A 13,187-nucleotide genomic window follows, 5' to 3' on the forward strand; every position below is an offset into this window, starting at 1 on the left:
TAGGGTTAGAGATCCTGTTAGGGTTCCGATTGGACTTAGGGTTAGGGTTATGTTGAGGGCTAGGGATAGATATCCGGTTAGGGTTCGGATTGGACCTAGGGTTAGGGTTATGTTGAGGGCTAGGGTTAGAGTTCCGGTTAGGGTTCCGATTGGACCTAGGGTTAGGGTTATTTTGAGGGCTAGGGTTAGAGTTCCGGTTAGGGTTCCGATTTGACCTAGGGTTAGGGTTATGTTGAGGGCTAGGGTTAGAGATCCGGTTAGGGTTCCGATTGGACCCAGGGTTAGGGTTATGTTGAGGGCGAGGGTTAGAGATCTGGTTAGGGTTCCGAGTGGACCTAGGGTTAGGGTTATGTTGAGGGCTAGGGTTAGAGATCCGGTTAGGGTTCCGATTGGACCTAGGGTTAGGGTTATGTTGAGGGCTAGGTATACAGATCCGGTTAGGGTTCCGATTGGACCTAGGGTTAGGGTTATGTTGAGGGCTAGGTATACAGATCCGGTTAGGGTTCCGATTGGACCTAGGGTTAGGGTTATGTTGAGGGCTAGGGTTAGAGATCCGGTTAGGGTTCCGATTGGACCTAGGTTTAGGGTTATGTTGAGGGCTAGATATACAGATCCGGTTAGGGTTCCGATTGGACCTAGGGTTAGGGTTATGTTGAGGGCTAGGAATACAGATCCGGTTAGGGTTCCGATTGGACCTAGGGTTAGGGTTATGTTGAGGTCTAGGGTTAGAGTTCCGGTTAGGAATACGATTGGACCTAGGGTTAGGGTTATGTTTAGGGCTAGGTTTAGAGATCCGGTTATGTTTCGGATTGGACCTAGGGTTAGGGTTATGTTGAGGGCTAGGGTTAGAGATCCGGTTAGCGTTCCGATTGGACCTAGGGTTAGGGTTATGTTGACGGCGAGGGGTAGAGATCCCGTTAGGGTTCCGATTGGACCTAGGGTTTGGGTTATGTTGAGGGCTAGGGTTAGATATCCGGTTAGGGTTCCGATTGCACCTAGGGTTAATGGTTACGTGGAGGGCTAGGGTTAGATATCCATTTAGGGTTCCGATTGGACCTAGGGTTAGGGTAATGTTGAGGGCTAGGGTTAGAGATCCTGTTAGGGTTCCGATTGGACTTAGGGTTAGGGTTATGTTGAGGGCTAGGGATAGATATCCGGTTAGGGTTCGGATTGGACCTAGGGTTAGGGTTATGTTGAGGGCTAGGGTTAGAGTTCCGGTTAGGGTTCCGATTGGACCTAGGGTTAGGGTTATTTTGAGGGCTAGGGTTAGAGTTCCGGTTAGGGTTCCGATTGGACCTAGGGTTATGGTTATGTTGAGGGCTAGGGTTAGAGATCCGGTTAGGGTTCCGTTTGGACCTACGTTTAGGGTAATGTTGAGGGCTAGGGTTAGAGATCCGGTTAGGGTTCCGATTGGACCTAGGGTTAGGGTTATGTTGAGGGCTAGGTTTAGAGATCCGGTTAGGGTTCCGATTGGACCTAGGGTTAGGGTTATGTTGAGGGCTAGGTATACAGATCCGGTTAGGGTTCCGATTGGACCTAGGGTTAGGGTTATGTTGAGGGCTAGGTATACAGATCCGGTTAGGGTTCCGATTGGACCTAGGGTTAGGGTTATGTTGAGGGCTAGGTTTAGAGGTCCGGTTAGGGTTCCGATTGGACCCAGGGTTAGGGTTATGTTGAGGGCTAGGGTTAGAGATCCGTTTAGGGTTCCGATTCGACCTAGGGTTAGGGTTATGTTGAGGGCTAGGGTTAGAGATCCGTTTAGGGTTCCGAATCGACCTAGGGTTAGGGTTATGTTGAGGGCGAGGGGTAGAGATCCCATTAGGGTTCCGATTGGACCTAGGGTTAGGGTTATGTTGAGGGCTAGGGTTAGATATCCGGTTAGGGTTCCGATTGCACCTAGGGTTAATGGTTACCTTGAGGGCTAGGGTTAGATATCCATTTAGGGTTCCGATTGGACCTAGGGTTAGGGTTATGTTGAGGGCTAGGGTTAGAGATCCTGTTAGGGTTCCGATTGGACTTAGGGTTAGGGTTATGTTGAGGGCTAGGGATAGATATCCGGTTAGGGTTCGGATTGGACCTAGGGTTAGGGTTAAGTTGAGGGCTAGGGTTAGAGTTCCGGTTAGGGTTCCGATTGGACCTAGGGTTAGGGTTATTTTGAGGGCTAGGGTTAGAGTTCCGGTTAGGGTTCCGATTGGACCTAGGGTTAGGGTTATGTTGAGGGCTAGGGTTAGAGATCCGGTTAGAGTTCCGATTGGACCCAGGGTTAGGGTTATGTTGAGGGCGAGGGTTAGAGATCTGGTTAGGGTTCCGAGTGGACCTAGGGTTAGGGTTATGTTGAGGGCTAGGGTTAGAGATCCGGTTAGGGTTCCGATTGGACCTAGGGTTAGGGTTATGTTGAGGGCTAGGTATACAGATCCGGTTAGGGTTCCGATTGGACCTAGGGTTAGGGTTATGTTGAGGGCTAGGTATACAGATCCGGTTAGGGTTCCGATTGGACCTAGGGTTAGGGTTATGTTGAGGGCTAGGGTTAGAGATCCGGTTAGGGTTCCGATTGGACCTAGGTTTAGGGTTATGTTGAGGGCTAGATATACAGATCCGGTTAGGGTTCCGATTGGACCTAGGGTTAGGGTTATGTTGAGGGCTAGGAATACAGATCCGGTTAGGGTTCCGATTGGACCTAGGGTTAGGGTTATGTTGAGGTCTAGGGTTAGAGTTCCGGTTAGGAATACGATTGGACCTAGGGTTAGGGTTATGTTTAGGGCTAGGTTTAGAGATCCGGTTATGTTTCGGATTGGACCTAGGGTTAGGGTTATGTTGAGGGCTAGGGTTAGAGATCCGGTTAGCGTTCCGATTGGACCTAGGGTTAGGGTTATGTTGACGGCGAGGGGTAGAGATCCCGTTAGGGTTCCGATTGGACCTAGGGTTTGGGTTATGTTGAGGGCTAGGGTTAGATAACCGGTTAGGGTTCCGATTGCACCTAGGGTTAATGGTTACGTGGAGGGCTAGGGTTAGATATCCATTTAGGGTTCCGATTGGACCTAGGGTTAGGGTAATGTTGAGGGCTAGGGTTAGAGATCCTGTTAGGGTTCCGATTGGACTTAGGGTTAGGGTTATGTTGAGGGCTAGGGATAGATATCCGGTTAGGGTTCGGATTGGACCTAGGGTTAGGGTTATGTTGAGGGCTAGGGTTAGAGTTCCGGTTAGGGTTCCGATTGGACCTAGGGTTAGGGTTATTTTGAGGGCTAGGGTTAGAGTTCCGGTTAGGGTTCCGATTGGACCTAGGGTTATGGTTATGTTGAGGGCTAGGGTTAGAGATCCGGTTAGGGTTCCGTTTGGACCTAGGGTTAGGGTAATGTTGAGGGCTAGGGTTAGAGATCCGGTTAGGGTTCCGATTGGACCTAGGGTTAGGGTTATGTTGAGGGCTAGGTTTAGAAATCCGGTTAGGGTTCCGATAGGACCTAGGGTTAGGGTTATGTTGAGGGCTAGGTATACAGATCCGGTTAGGGTTCCGATTGGACCTAAGGTTAGGGTTATGTTGAGGGCTAGGTATACAGATCCGGTTAGGGTTCCGATTGGACCTAGGGTTAGGGTTATGTTGAGGGCTAGGTTTAGAGGTCCGGTTAGGGTTCCGATTGGACCCAGGGTTAGGGTTATGTTGAGGGCTAGGGTTAGAGATCCGGTTAGGGTTCCGATTGGACCTAGGGTTAGGGTTATGTTGAGGGCTAGGTTTAGAGATCCGGTTAGGGTTCCGATTGGACCTAGGGTTAGGGTTATGTTGAGGGCTAGGGTTAGAGATCCGTTTAGGGTTCCGATTCGACCTAGGGTTAGGGTTATGTTGAGGGCTAGGGTTAGAGATCCGTTTAGGGTTCCGAATCGACCTAGGGTTAGGGTTATGTTGAGGGCGAGGGGTAGAGATCCCGTTAGGGTTCCGATTGGACCTAGGGTTAGGGTTATGTTGAGGGCTAGGGTTAGATATCCGGTTAGGGTTCCGATTGCACCTAGGGTTAATGGTTACCTTGAGGGCTAGGGTTAGATATCCATTTAGGGTTCCGATTGGACCTAGGGTTAGGGTTATGTTGAGGGCTAGGGTTAGAGATTGTGTTAGGGTTCCGATTGGACTTAGGGTTAAGGTTATGTTGAGGGCTAGGGATAGATATCCGGTTAGGGTTCGGATTGGACCTAGGGTTAGGGTTATGTTGAGGGCTAGGGTTAGAGTTCCGGTTAGGGTTCCGATTGGACCTAGGGTTAGGGTTATTTTGAGGGCTAGGGTTAGAGTTCCGGTTAGGGTTCCGATTGGACCTAGGGTTAGGGTTATGTTGAGGGCTAGGGTTAGAGATCCGGTTAGGGTTCCGATTGGACCCAGGGTTAGGGTTATGTTGAGGGCGAGGGTTAGAGATCTGGTTAGGGTTCCGAGTGGACCTAGGGTTAGGGTTATGTTGAGGGCTAGGGTTAGAGATCCGGTTAGGGTTCCGATTGGACCTAGGGTTAGGGTTATGTTGAGGGCTAGGTATACAGATCCGGTTAGGGTTCCGATTGGACCTAGGGTTAGGGTTATGTTGAGGGCTAGGTATACAGATCCGGTTAGGGTTCCGATTGGACCTAGGGTTAGGGTTATGTTGAGGGCTAGGGTTAGAGATCCGGTTAGGGTTCCGATTGGACCTAGGTTTAGGGTTATGTTGAGGGCTAGATATACAGATCCGGTTAGGGTTCCGATTGGACCTAGGGTTAGGGTTATGTTGAGGGCTAGGAATACAGATCCGGTTAGGGTTCCGATTGGACCTAGGGTTAGGGTTATGTTGAGGTCTAGGGTTAGAGTTCCGGTTAGGAATACGATTGGACCTAGGGTTAGGGTTATGTTTAGGGCTAGGTTTAGAGATCCGGTTGTTTCGGATTGGACCTAGGGTTAGGGTTATGTTGAGGGCTAGGGTTAGAGATCCGGTTAGCGTTCCGATTGGACCTAGGGTTAGGGTTATGTTGACGGCGAGGGGTAGAGATCCCGTTAGGGTTCCGATTGGACCTAGGGTTTGGGTTATGTTGAGGGCTAGGGTTAGATAACCGGTTAGGGTTCCGATTGCACCTAGGGTTAATGGTTACGTGGAGGGCTAGGGTTAGATATCCATTTAGGGTTCCGATTGGACCTAGCGTTAGGGTAATGTTGAGGGCTAGGGTTAGAGATCCTGTTAGGGTTCCGATTGGACTTAGGGTTAGGGTTATGTTGAGGGCTAGGGATAGATATCCGGTTAGGGTTCGGATTGGACCTAGGGTTAGGGTTATGTTGAGGGCTAGGGTTAGAGTTCCGGTTAGGGTTCCGATTGGACCTAGGGTTAGGGTTATTTTGAGGGCTAGGGTTAGAGTTCCGGTTAGGGTTCCGATTGGACCTAGGGTTATGGTTATGTTGAGGGCTAGGGTTAGAGATCCGGTTAGGGTTCCGTTTGGACCTAGGGTTAGGGTAATGTTGAGGGCTAGGGTTAGAGATCCGGTTAGGGTTCCGATTGGACCTAGGGTTAGGGTTATGTTGAGGGCTAGGTTTAGAGATCCGGTTAGGGTTCCGATTGGACCTAGGGTTAGGGTTATGTTGAGGGCTAGGTATACAGATCCGGTTAGGGTTCCGATTGGACCTAGGGTTAGGGTTATGTTGAGGGCTAGGTATACAGATCCGGTTAGGGTTCCGATTGGACCTAGGGTTAGGGTTATGTTGAGGGCTAGGTTTAGAGGTCCGGTTAGGGTTCCGATTGGACCCAGGGTTAGGGTTATGTTGAGGGCTAGGGTTAGAGATCCGGTTAGGGTTCCGATTGGACCTAGGGTTAGGGTTATGTTGAGGGCTAGGTTTAGAGATCCGGTTAGGGTTCCGATTGGACCTAGGGTTAGGGTTATGTTGAGGGCTAGGTATACAGATCCGGTTAGGGTTCCGATTGGACCTAGGGTTAGGGTTATGTTGAGGGCTAGGTATACAGATCCGGTTAGGGTTCCGATTGGACCTAGGGTTAGGGTTATGTTGAGGGCTAGGGTTAGAGATCCGGTTAGGGTTCCGATTGGACCTAGGGTTAGGGTTATGTTGAGGGCTAGGTATACAGATCCGGTTAGGGTTCCGATTGGACCTAGGGTTAGGGTTATGTTGAGGGCTAGGTATACAGATCCGGTTAGGGTTCCGATTGGACCTAGCGTTAGGGTTATGTTGAGGGCTAGGTTTAGAGGTCCGGTTAGGGTTCCGATTGGACCTAGGGTTAGGGTTATGTTGAGGGCTAGGTTTAGAGATCCGGTTATGTTTCGGATTGGACCTAGGTTTAGGGTTATGTTGAGTGCTACGGTTAGGGATCCGGTTAGGGTTACGATTGGACCTAGGGTTAGGTTTATGTTGAGGGCTAGGGTTAGAGATCCGGTTAGGGTTCCGATTGGACCTAGGGTTAGGGTTATGTTGAGGGCTAGGGATAGATATCCGGTTAGGGTTCCGATTCGACCTAGTGTTAGGGTTATGTTGAGGGCTAGGGTTAGAGTTCCGGTTAGGGTTCCGATTGGACCCAGGGTTAGGGTTATGTTGAGGGCTAGGGTTAGAGATCCGGTAAGGGTTACGGTTGGACCCAGGGTTAGTGTTGTGTTGAGGGCTAGGGTTAGAGATCCGGTTAGGGTTCTGATTGGACCTAGGGTTAGGGTTATGTTGAGGGCTAGGGTTCGAGTTCCGTTTACGGTTCCGATTGGACCTATGGTTAGGGTTATGTTGAGGGCTAGGGTTAGAGATCAGGTTAGGGTTCCGATTGGACCTAGGGTTAGGGTTATGTTGAGGGTTAGGGTTAGAGATCCGGTTAGGGTTCCGATTGGAGCTAGGGTTAGGGTTATGTTGAGGGCTAGTGTTAGAGATCCGGTTAGGTTTCCGATTGGACCTAGGGTTAGGGTTATGTTGAGGCCTAGGTATACAGATCCGGTTAGCGTTCCGATTGGACCTAGGGTTAGGGTTATGTTGAGGGCTAGGGTTAGAGTTCCGTTTACGGTTCCGATTGGACCTAGGGTTAGGGTTATGTTGAGAGCTAGGGTTAGAGATTAGGTTAGGGTTCCGATTCGACCTAGGGTTAGGGTTATGTTGAGGGTTAGGGTTAGAGATCCGGTTAGGGTTCCGATTGGACCTAGGGTTAGGGTTATGTTGAGGGCTAGTGTTAGAGATCCGGTTAGGTTTCCTATTGGACCTAGGGTTAGAGTTATGTTGAGGGCTAGGTATACAGATCCGCTTAGGGTTCCGATTGGACCTAGGGTTAGGGTTATGTTAAGGGCTAGGGTTAGAGATCCGGTTAGGTTTCCGATTGGACCTAGGGTTAGGGTTATGTTGAGGGCTAGGTATACAGATCCGTTTAGGGTTCCGATTGGATCTAGGGTTAGGGTTATGTTGAGGACTAGGGTTAGAGATCCGGTTAGGGTTCCGATTCGACCTAGGGTTAGGGTTATGTTGAGGGCTAGGGTTAGAGATCCGTTTAGGGTTCCGATTCGACCTAGGGTTAGGGTTATGTTGAGGGCTAGGGTTAGAGATCCGTTTAGGGTTCCGATTGGACCTAGGGTTAGGGTTATGTTGAGGGCGAGGGGTAGAGATCCCGTTAGGGTTCCGATGGGACCTAGGGTTAGGGTTATTTTGAGGGCTAGGGTTAGAGTTCCGGTTAGGGTTCCGATTGGACCTAGGGTTAGGGTTATGTTGAGGGTTAGGTTTAGAGATCCGATTAGGGTTCCGATTGGACCTCGGGTTAGGGTTATGTTGAGGGCGAGGGGTAGAGATCCGGTTAGGGTTCGGATTGGTCCTTGGGTTAGGGTTATGTTGAGGGCTAGGGTTAGGGATCCGGTTAAGGTTCCGATTGGGCCTAGGGTTAGGGTTACGTTCAAGGGAAGGGTTAAATATCCATTTAGGGTTACGATTGGTCCTAAGGTTATGGTTATGTTGAGGGCAAGGGTTAGAGTTCCGTTTAGGGTTCCGATTGGACCTAGGGTTAGTTTTATGTTGAGGGCTAGGGTTAGAGATCCGTTTAGGGTTCCGATTGGACCTAGGGTTAGGGTTATGTTGAGGGCTAGGGTTAGAGATCCGGTTAGGGTTCCGATTGGACCTACGGTTAGGGTTAATTTGAGGGCTAGGGTTAGAGATCCGGTTAGGTTTCCGATTAGACCTAGGGTTAGGGTTATGTTGAGGGCTAGGTTAGAGATCCGGTTAGGGTTCCGATTGGACCTAGGGTTAGGGTTAAGTTGAGGGCTAGGGTTAGAGATCCGGTTAGGGTTCCGATTGGACTTAGGGTTAGGGTTATGTTGAGGGCTAGGGATAGATATCCGTTTTGGGTTCCGATTGGACCTAGGGTTAGGGTTATGTTGAGGGCTAGGGTTATAATTCCGGTTAGGGTTCCGATTGGACCTAGGGTTAGTGTTATTTTGAGGGCTAGGGTTAGAGTTCCGGTTAGGGTTCCTATTGGACCTAGGGTTAGGGTTATGTTGAGGACTAGGGTTAGAGATCCGGTAAGGGTTACGGTTGGACCCAGGGTTAGTGTTGTGTTGAGGACTAGGGTTAGAGATCCGGTTAGGGTTCTGATTGGACCTAGGGTTAGGGTTATGTTGAGGGCTAGGGTTAGAGTTCCGTTTACGGTTCCGATTGCACCTAGGGTTAGGGTTATGTTGAGGGCTAGGGTTAGAGATGAGGTTAGGGTTCCGATTGGACCTAGGGTTAGGGTTATGTTGAGGGTTAGGGTTAGAGATCCGGTTAGGGTTCCGATTGGACCTAGGGTTAGGGTTATGTTGAGGGCTAATGTTAGAGATCCGGTTAGGTTTCCGATTGGACCTAGGATTAGGGTTATGTTGAGGCCTAGGTATACAGATCCGGTTAGGGTTCCGATTGGACCTAGGGTTAGGGTTATGTTGAGGGCTAGAGTTAGCGTTCCGTTTACGGTTTCGATTGGACCTAGGGTTAGGGTTATGTTGAGGGCTAGGGTTAGAGATCAGGTTAGGGTTCCGATTGGACCTAGGGTTAGGGTTATGTTGAGGGTTAGGTTTAGAGATCCGGTTAGGGTTCCGATTGGACCTAGGGTTAGGGGTATGTTGAGGGCAAGGTATACAGATCCGGTTAGGGTTCTGATTGGACCTAGGGTTAAGGTTATGTTAAGGGCTAGGGTTAGAGATCCGGTTAGGTTTCCGATTCGACCTAGGGTTAGGGTTATGTTGAGGGCTAGGTATACAGATCCGATTAGGGTTCCGATTGGACCTAGGGTTAGGGTTATGTTGAGGACTAGGGTTAGAGATCCGGTTAGGGTTCCGATTCGACCTAGATTTAGGGTTATGTGGAGGGCTAGGGTTAGAGATCCGGTTAGGGTTCCGATTCGACCTAGGGTTAGGGTTATGTTGAGGGCTAGGGATAGATATCTGGTTAGGGTTCCGATTGGACCTAGGGTTAGGGTTATTTTGAGGGCTAGGTTCAGAGATCCGGTTAGGGTTCCGATTGGACCTAGGGTTAGGGTTATGTTGAGGGCTAGGGTTAGAGATCCGGTTAGGGTTCCGATTGGACCTAGGGTTAGGGTTATGTTGAGGGCGAGGGTTAGAGATCCGGTTAGGGTTCCGAGTGGACCTAGGGTTAGGGTTATGTTGAGGGCTAGGGTTAGAGATCCGGTTAGGGTTCCGATTGGACCTAGGGTTAGGGTTATGTTGAGGGCTAGGGTTAGAGATCCGGTTAGGGTTCCGATTGGACCTAGGGTTAGGGTTATGCTGAGGGCTAGGTATACAGATCAGGTTAGGGTTCCGATTGGACCTAGGGTTAGGGTTATGTTGAGGGCTAGGTATACAGATCCGGTTAGGGTTCCGATTGGACCTAGGGTTAGGGTTATGTTGAGGGCTAGGTTTAGAGGTCCGGTTAGGGTTCCGATTGGACCTAGGGTTAGGGTTATGTTGAGGGCTAGGTTTAGAGATCCTGTTATGTTTCGGATTGGACCTAGGGTTAGGGTTATGTTGAGGGCTAGGGTTAGAGTTCCGGTTAGGGTTCCGATTGGACCTAGGGTTAGGGTTATGTTGAGGGCTAGGGTTAGAGTTCCGGTTAGGGTTCCGATTGGACCTAGGGTTAGGGTTATTTTGAGTGCTAGGGTTAGAGTTCCGGTTAGGAATACGATTGGACCTAGGGTTAGGGTTATGTTTAGGGCTAGGTTTAGAGATCCGGTTATGTTTCGGATTGGACCTAGGGTTAGGGTTATGTTGAGGGCTAGGGTTAGAGATCCGGTTAGCGTTCCGATTGGACCTAGGGTTAGGGTTATGTTGACGGCGAGGGGTAGAGATCCCGTTAGGGTTCCGATTGGACCTAGGGTTTGGGTTATGTTGAGGGCTAGGGTTAGATAACCGGTTAGGGTTCCGATTGCACCTAGGGTTAATGGTTACGTGGAGGGCTAGGGTTAGATATCCATTTAGGGTTCCGATTGGACCTAGGGTTATGGTTATGTTGAGGGCTAGGGTTAGAGATCCGGTTAGGGTTCCGTTTGGACCTAGGGTTAGGGTAATGTTGAGGGCTAGGGTTAGAGATCCGGTTAGGGTTCCGATTGGACCTAGGGTTAGGGTTATGTTGAGGGCTAGGTTTAGAGATCCGGTTAGGGTTCCGATTGGACCTAGGGTTAGGGTTATGTTGAGGGCTAGGTATACAGATCCGGTTAGGGTTCCGATTGGACCTAGGGTTAGGGTTATGTTGACGGCTAGGTATACAGATCCGGTTAGGGTTCCGATTGGACCTAGGGTTAGTGTTATGTTGAGGGCTAGGTTTAGAGGTCCGGTTAGGGTTCCGATTGGACCCAGGGTTAGGGTTATGTTGAGGGCTAGGGTTAGAGATCCGGTTAGGGTTCCGATTGGACCTAGGGTTAGGGTTATGTTGAGGGCTAGGTTTAGAGATCCGGTTAGGGTTCCGATTGGACCTAGGGTTAGGGTTATGTTGAGGGCTAGGTATACAGATCCGGTTAGGGTTCCGATTGGACCTAGGGTTAGGGTTATGTTGAGGGCTAGGTATACAGATCCGGTTAGGGTTCCGATTGGACCTAGGGTTAGGGTTATGTTGAGGGCTAGGGTACGAGATCCGGTTAGGGTTCCGATTGGACCTAGGGTTAGGGTTATGTTGAGGGCTAGGTATACAGATCCGGTTAGGGTTCCGATTGGACCTAGGGTTAGGGTTATGTTGAGGGCTAGGTATACAGATCCGGTTAGGGTTCCGATTGGACCTAGCGTTAGGGTTATGTTGAGGGCTAGGTTTAGAGGTCCGGTTAGGGTTCCGATTGGACCTAGGGTTAGGGTTATGTTGAGGGCTAGGTTTAGAGATGCGGTTATGTTTCGGATTGGACCTAGGTTTAGGGTTATGTTGAGTGCTACGGTTAGGGATCCGGTTAGGGTTACGATTGGACCTAGGGTTAGGTTTATGTTGAGGGCTAGGGTTAGAGATCCGGTTAGGGTTCCGATTGGACCTAGGGTTAGGGTTATGTTGAGGGCTAGGGATAGATATCCGGTTAGGGTTCCGATTGGACCTAGTGTTAGGGTTATGTTGAGGGCTAGGGTTAGAGTTCCGGTTAGGGTTCCGATTGGACCCAGGGTTAGGGTTATGTTGAGGGCTAGGGTTAGAGATCCGGTAAGGGTTACGGTTGGACCCAGGGTTAGTGTTGTGTTGAGGGCTAGGGTTAGAGATCCGGTTAGGGTTCTGATTGGACTTAGGGTTAGGGTTATGTTGAGGGCTAGGGTTCGAGTTCCGTTTACGGTTCCGATTGGACCTATGGTTAGGGTTATGTTGAGGGCTAGGGTTAGAGATCAGGTTAGGGTTCCGATTGGACCTAGGGTTAGGGTTATGTTGAGGGTTAGGGTTAGAGATCCGGTTAGGGTTCCGATTGGAGCTAGGGTTAGGGTTATGTTGAGGGCTAGTGTTAGAGATCCGGTTAGGTTTCCGATTGGACCTAGGGTTAGGGTTATGTTGAGGCCTAGGTATACAGATCCGGTTAGCGTTCCGATTGGACCTAGGGTTAGGGTTATGTTGAGGGCTAGGGTTAGAGTTCCGTTTACGGTTCCGATTGGACCTAGGGTTAGGGTTATTTTGAGAGCTAGGGTTAGAGATTAGGTTAGGGTTCCGATTCGACCTAGGGTTAGGGTTATGTTGAGGGTTAGGGTTAGAGATCCGGTTAGGGTTCCGATTGGACCTAGGGTTAGGGTTATGTTGAGGGCTAGTGTTAGAGATCCGGTTAGGTTTCCTATTGGACCTAGGGTTAGAGTTATGTTGAGGGCTAGGTATACAGATCCGCTTAGGGTTCCGATTGGACCTAGGGTTAGGGTTATTTTGAGGGCTAGGGTTAGAGTTCCGGTTAGGGTTCCGATTGGACCTAGGGTTAGGGTTATGTTGAGGGTTAGGTTTAGAGATCCGATTAGGGTTCCGATTGGACCTCGGGTTAGGGTTATGTTGAGGGCGAGGGGTAGAGATCCGCTTAGGGTTCGGATTGGTCCTTGGGTTAGGGTTATGTTGAGGGCTAGGGTTAGGGATCCGGTTAAGGTTCCGATTGGGCCTAGGGTTAGGGTTACGTTCAAGGGAAGGGTTAAATATCCATTTAGGGTTCCGATTGGTCCTAAGGTTATGGTTATGTTGAGGGCAAGGGTTAGAGTTCCGTTTAGGGTTCCGATTGGACCTAGGGTTAGTTTTATGTTGAGGGCTAGGGTTAGAGATCCGTTTAGGGTTCCGATTGGACCTAGGGTTAGGGTTATGTTGAGGGCTAGGGTTAGAGATCCGGTTAGGGTTCCGATTGGACCTAGGGTTAGGGTTAATTTGAGGACTAGGGTTAGAGATCCGGTTAGGTTTCCGATTAGACCTAGGGTTAGGGTTATGTTGAGGGCTAGGTTAGAGATCCGGTTAGGGTTCCGATTGGACCTAGGGTTAGGGTTATGTTGAGGGCTAGGGTTAGAGATCTGGTTAGGGTTCCGATTGGACTTAGGGTTAGGGTTATGTTGAGGGCTAGGGATAGATATCCGTTTTGGGTTCCGATTGGACCTAGGGTTAGGGTTATGTTGAGGGCTAGGGTTATAATTCCGGTTAGGGTTCCGATTGGACCTAGGGTTAGGGTTATTTTGAGGGCTAGGGTTAGAGTTCCGGTTAGGCTTCCTATTGGACCTAGGGTTAGGGTTATGTTGAGGACTAGGGTTAGAGATCCGGTAAGGGTTACGGTTGGACCCAGGGTTAG

The sequence above is a fragment of the Miniopterus natalensis genome, chromosome 8 (assembly GCF_054644295.1).
Source record: "Miniopterus natalensis isolate mMinNat1 chromosome 8, mMinNat1.hap1, whole genome shotgun sequence".
NCBI lineage: Eukaryota > Metazoa > Chordata > Mammalia > Chiroptera > Miniopteridae > Miniopterus > Miniopterus natalensis.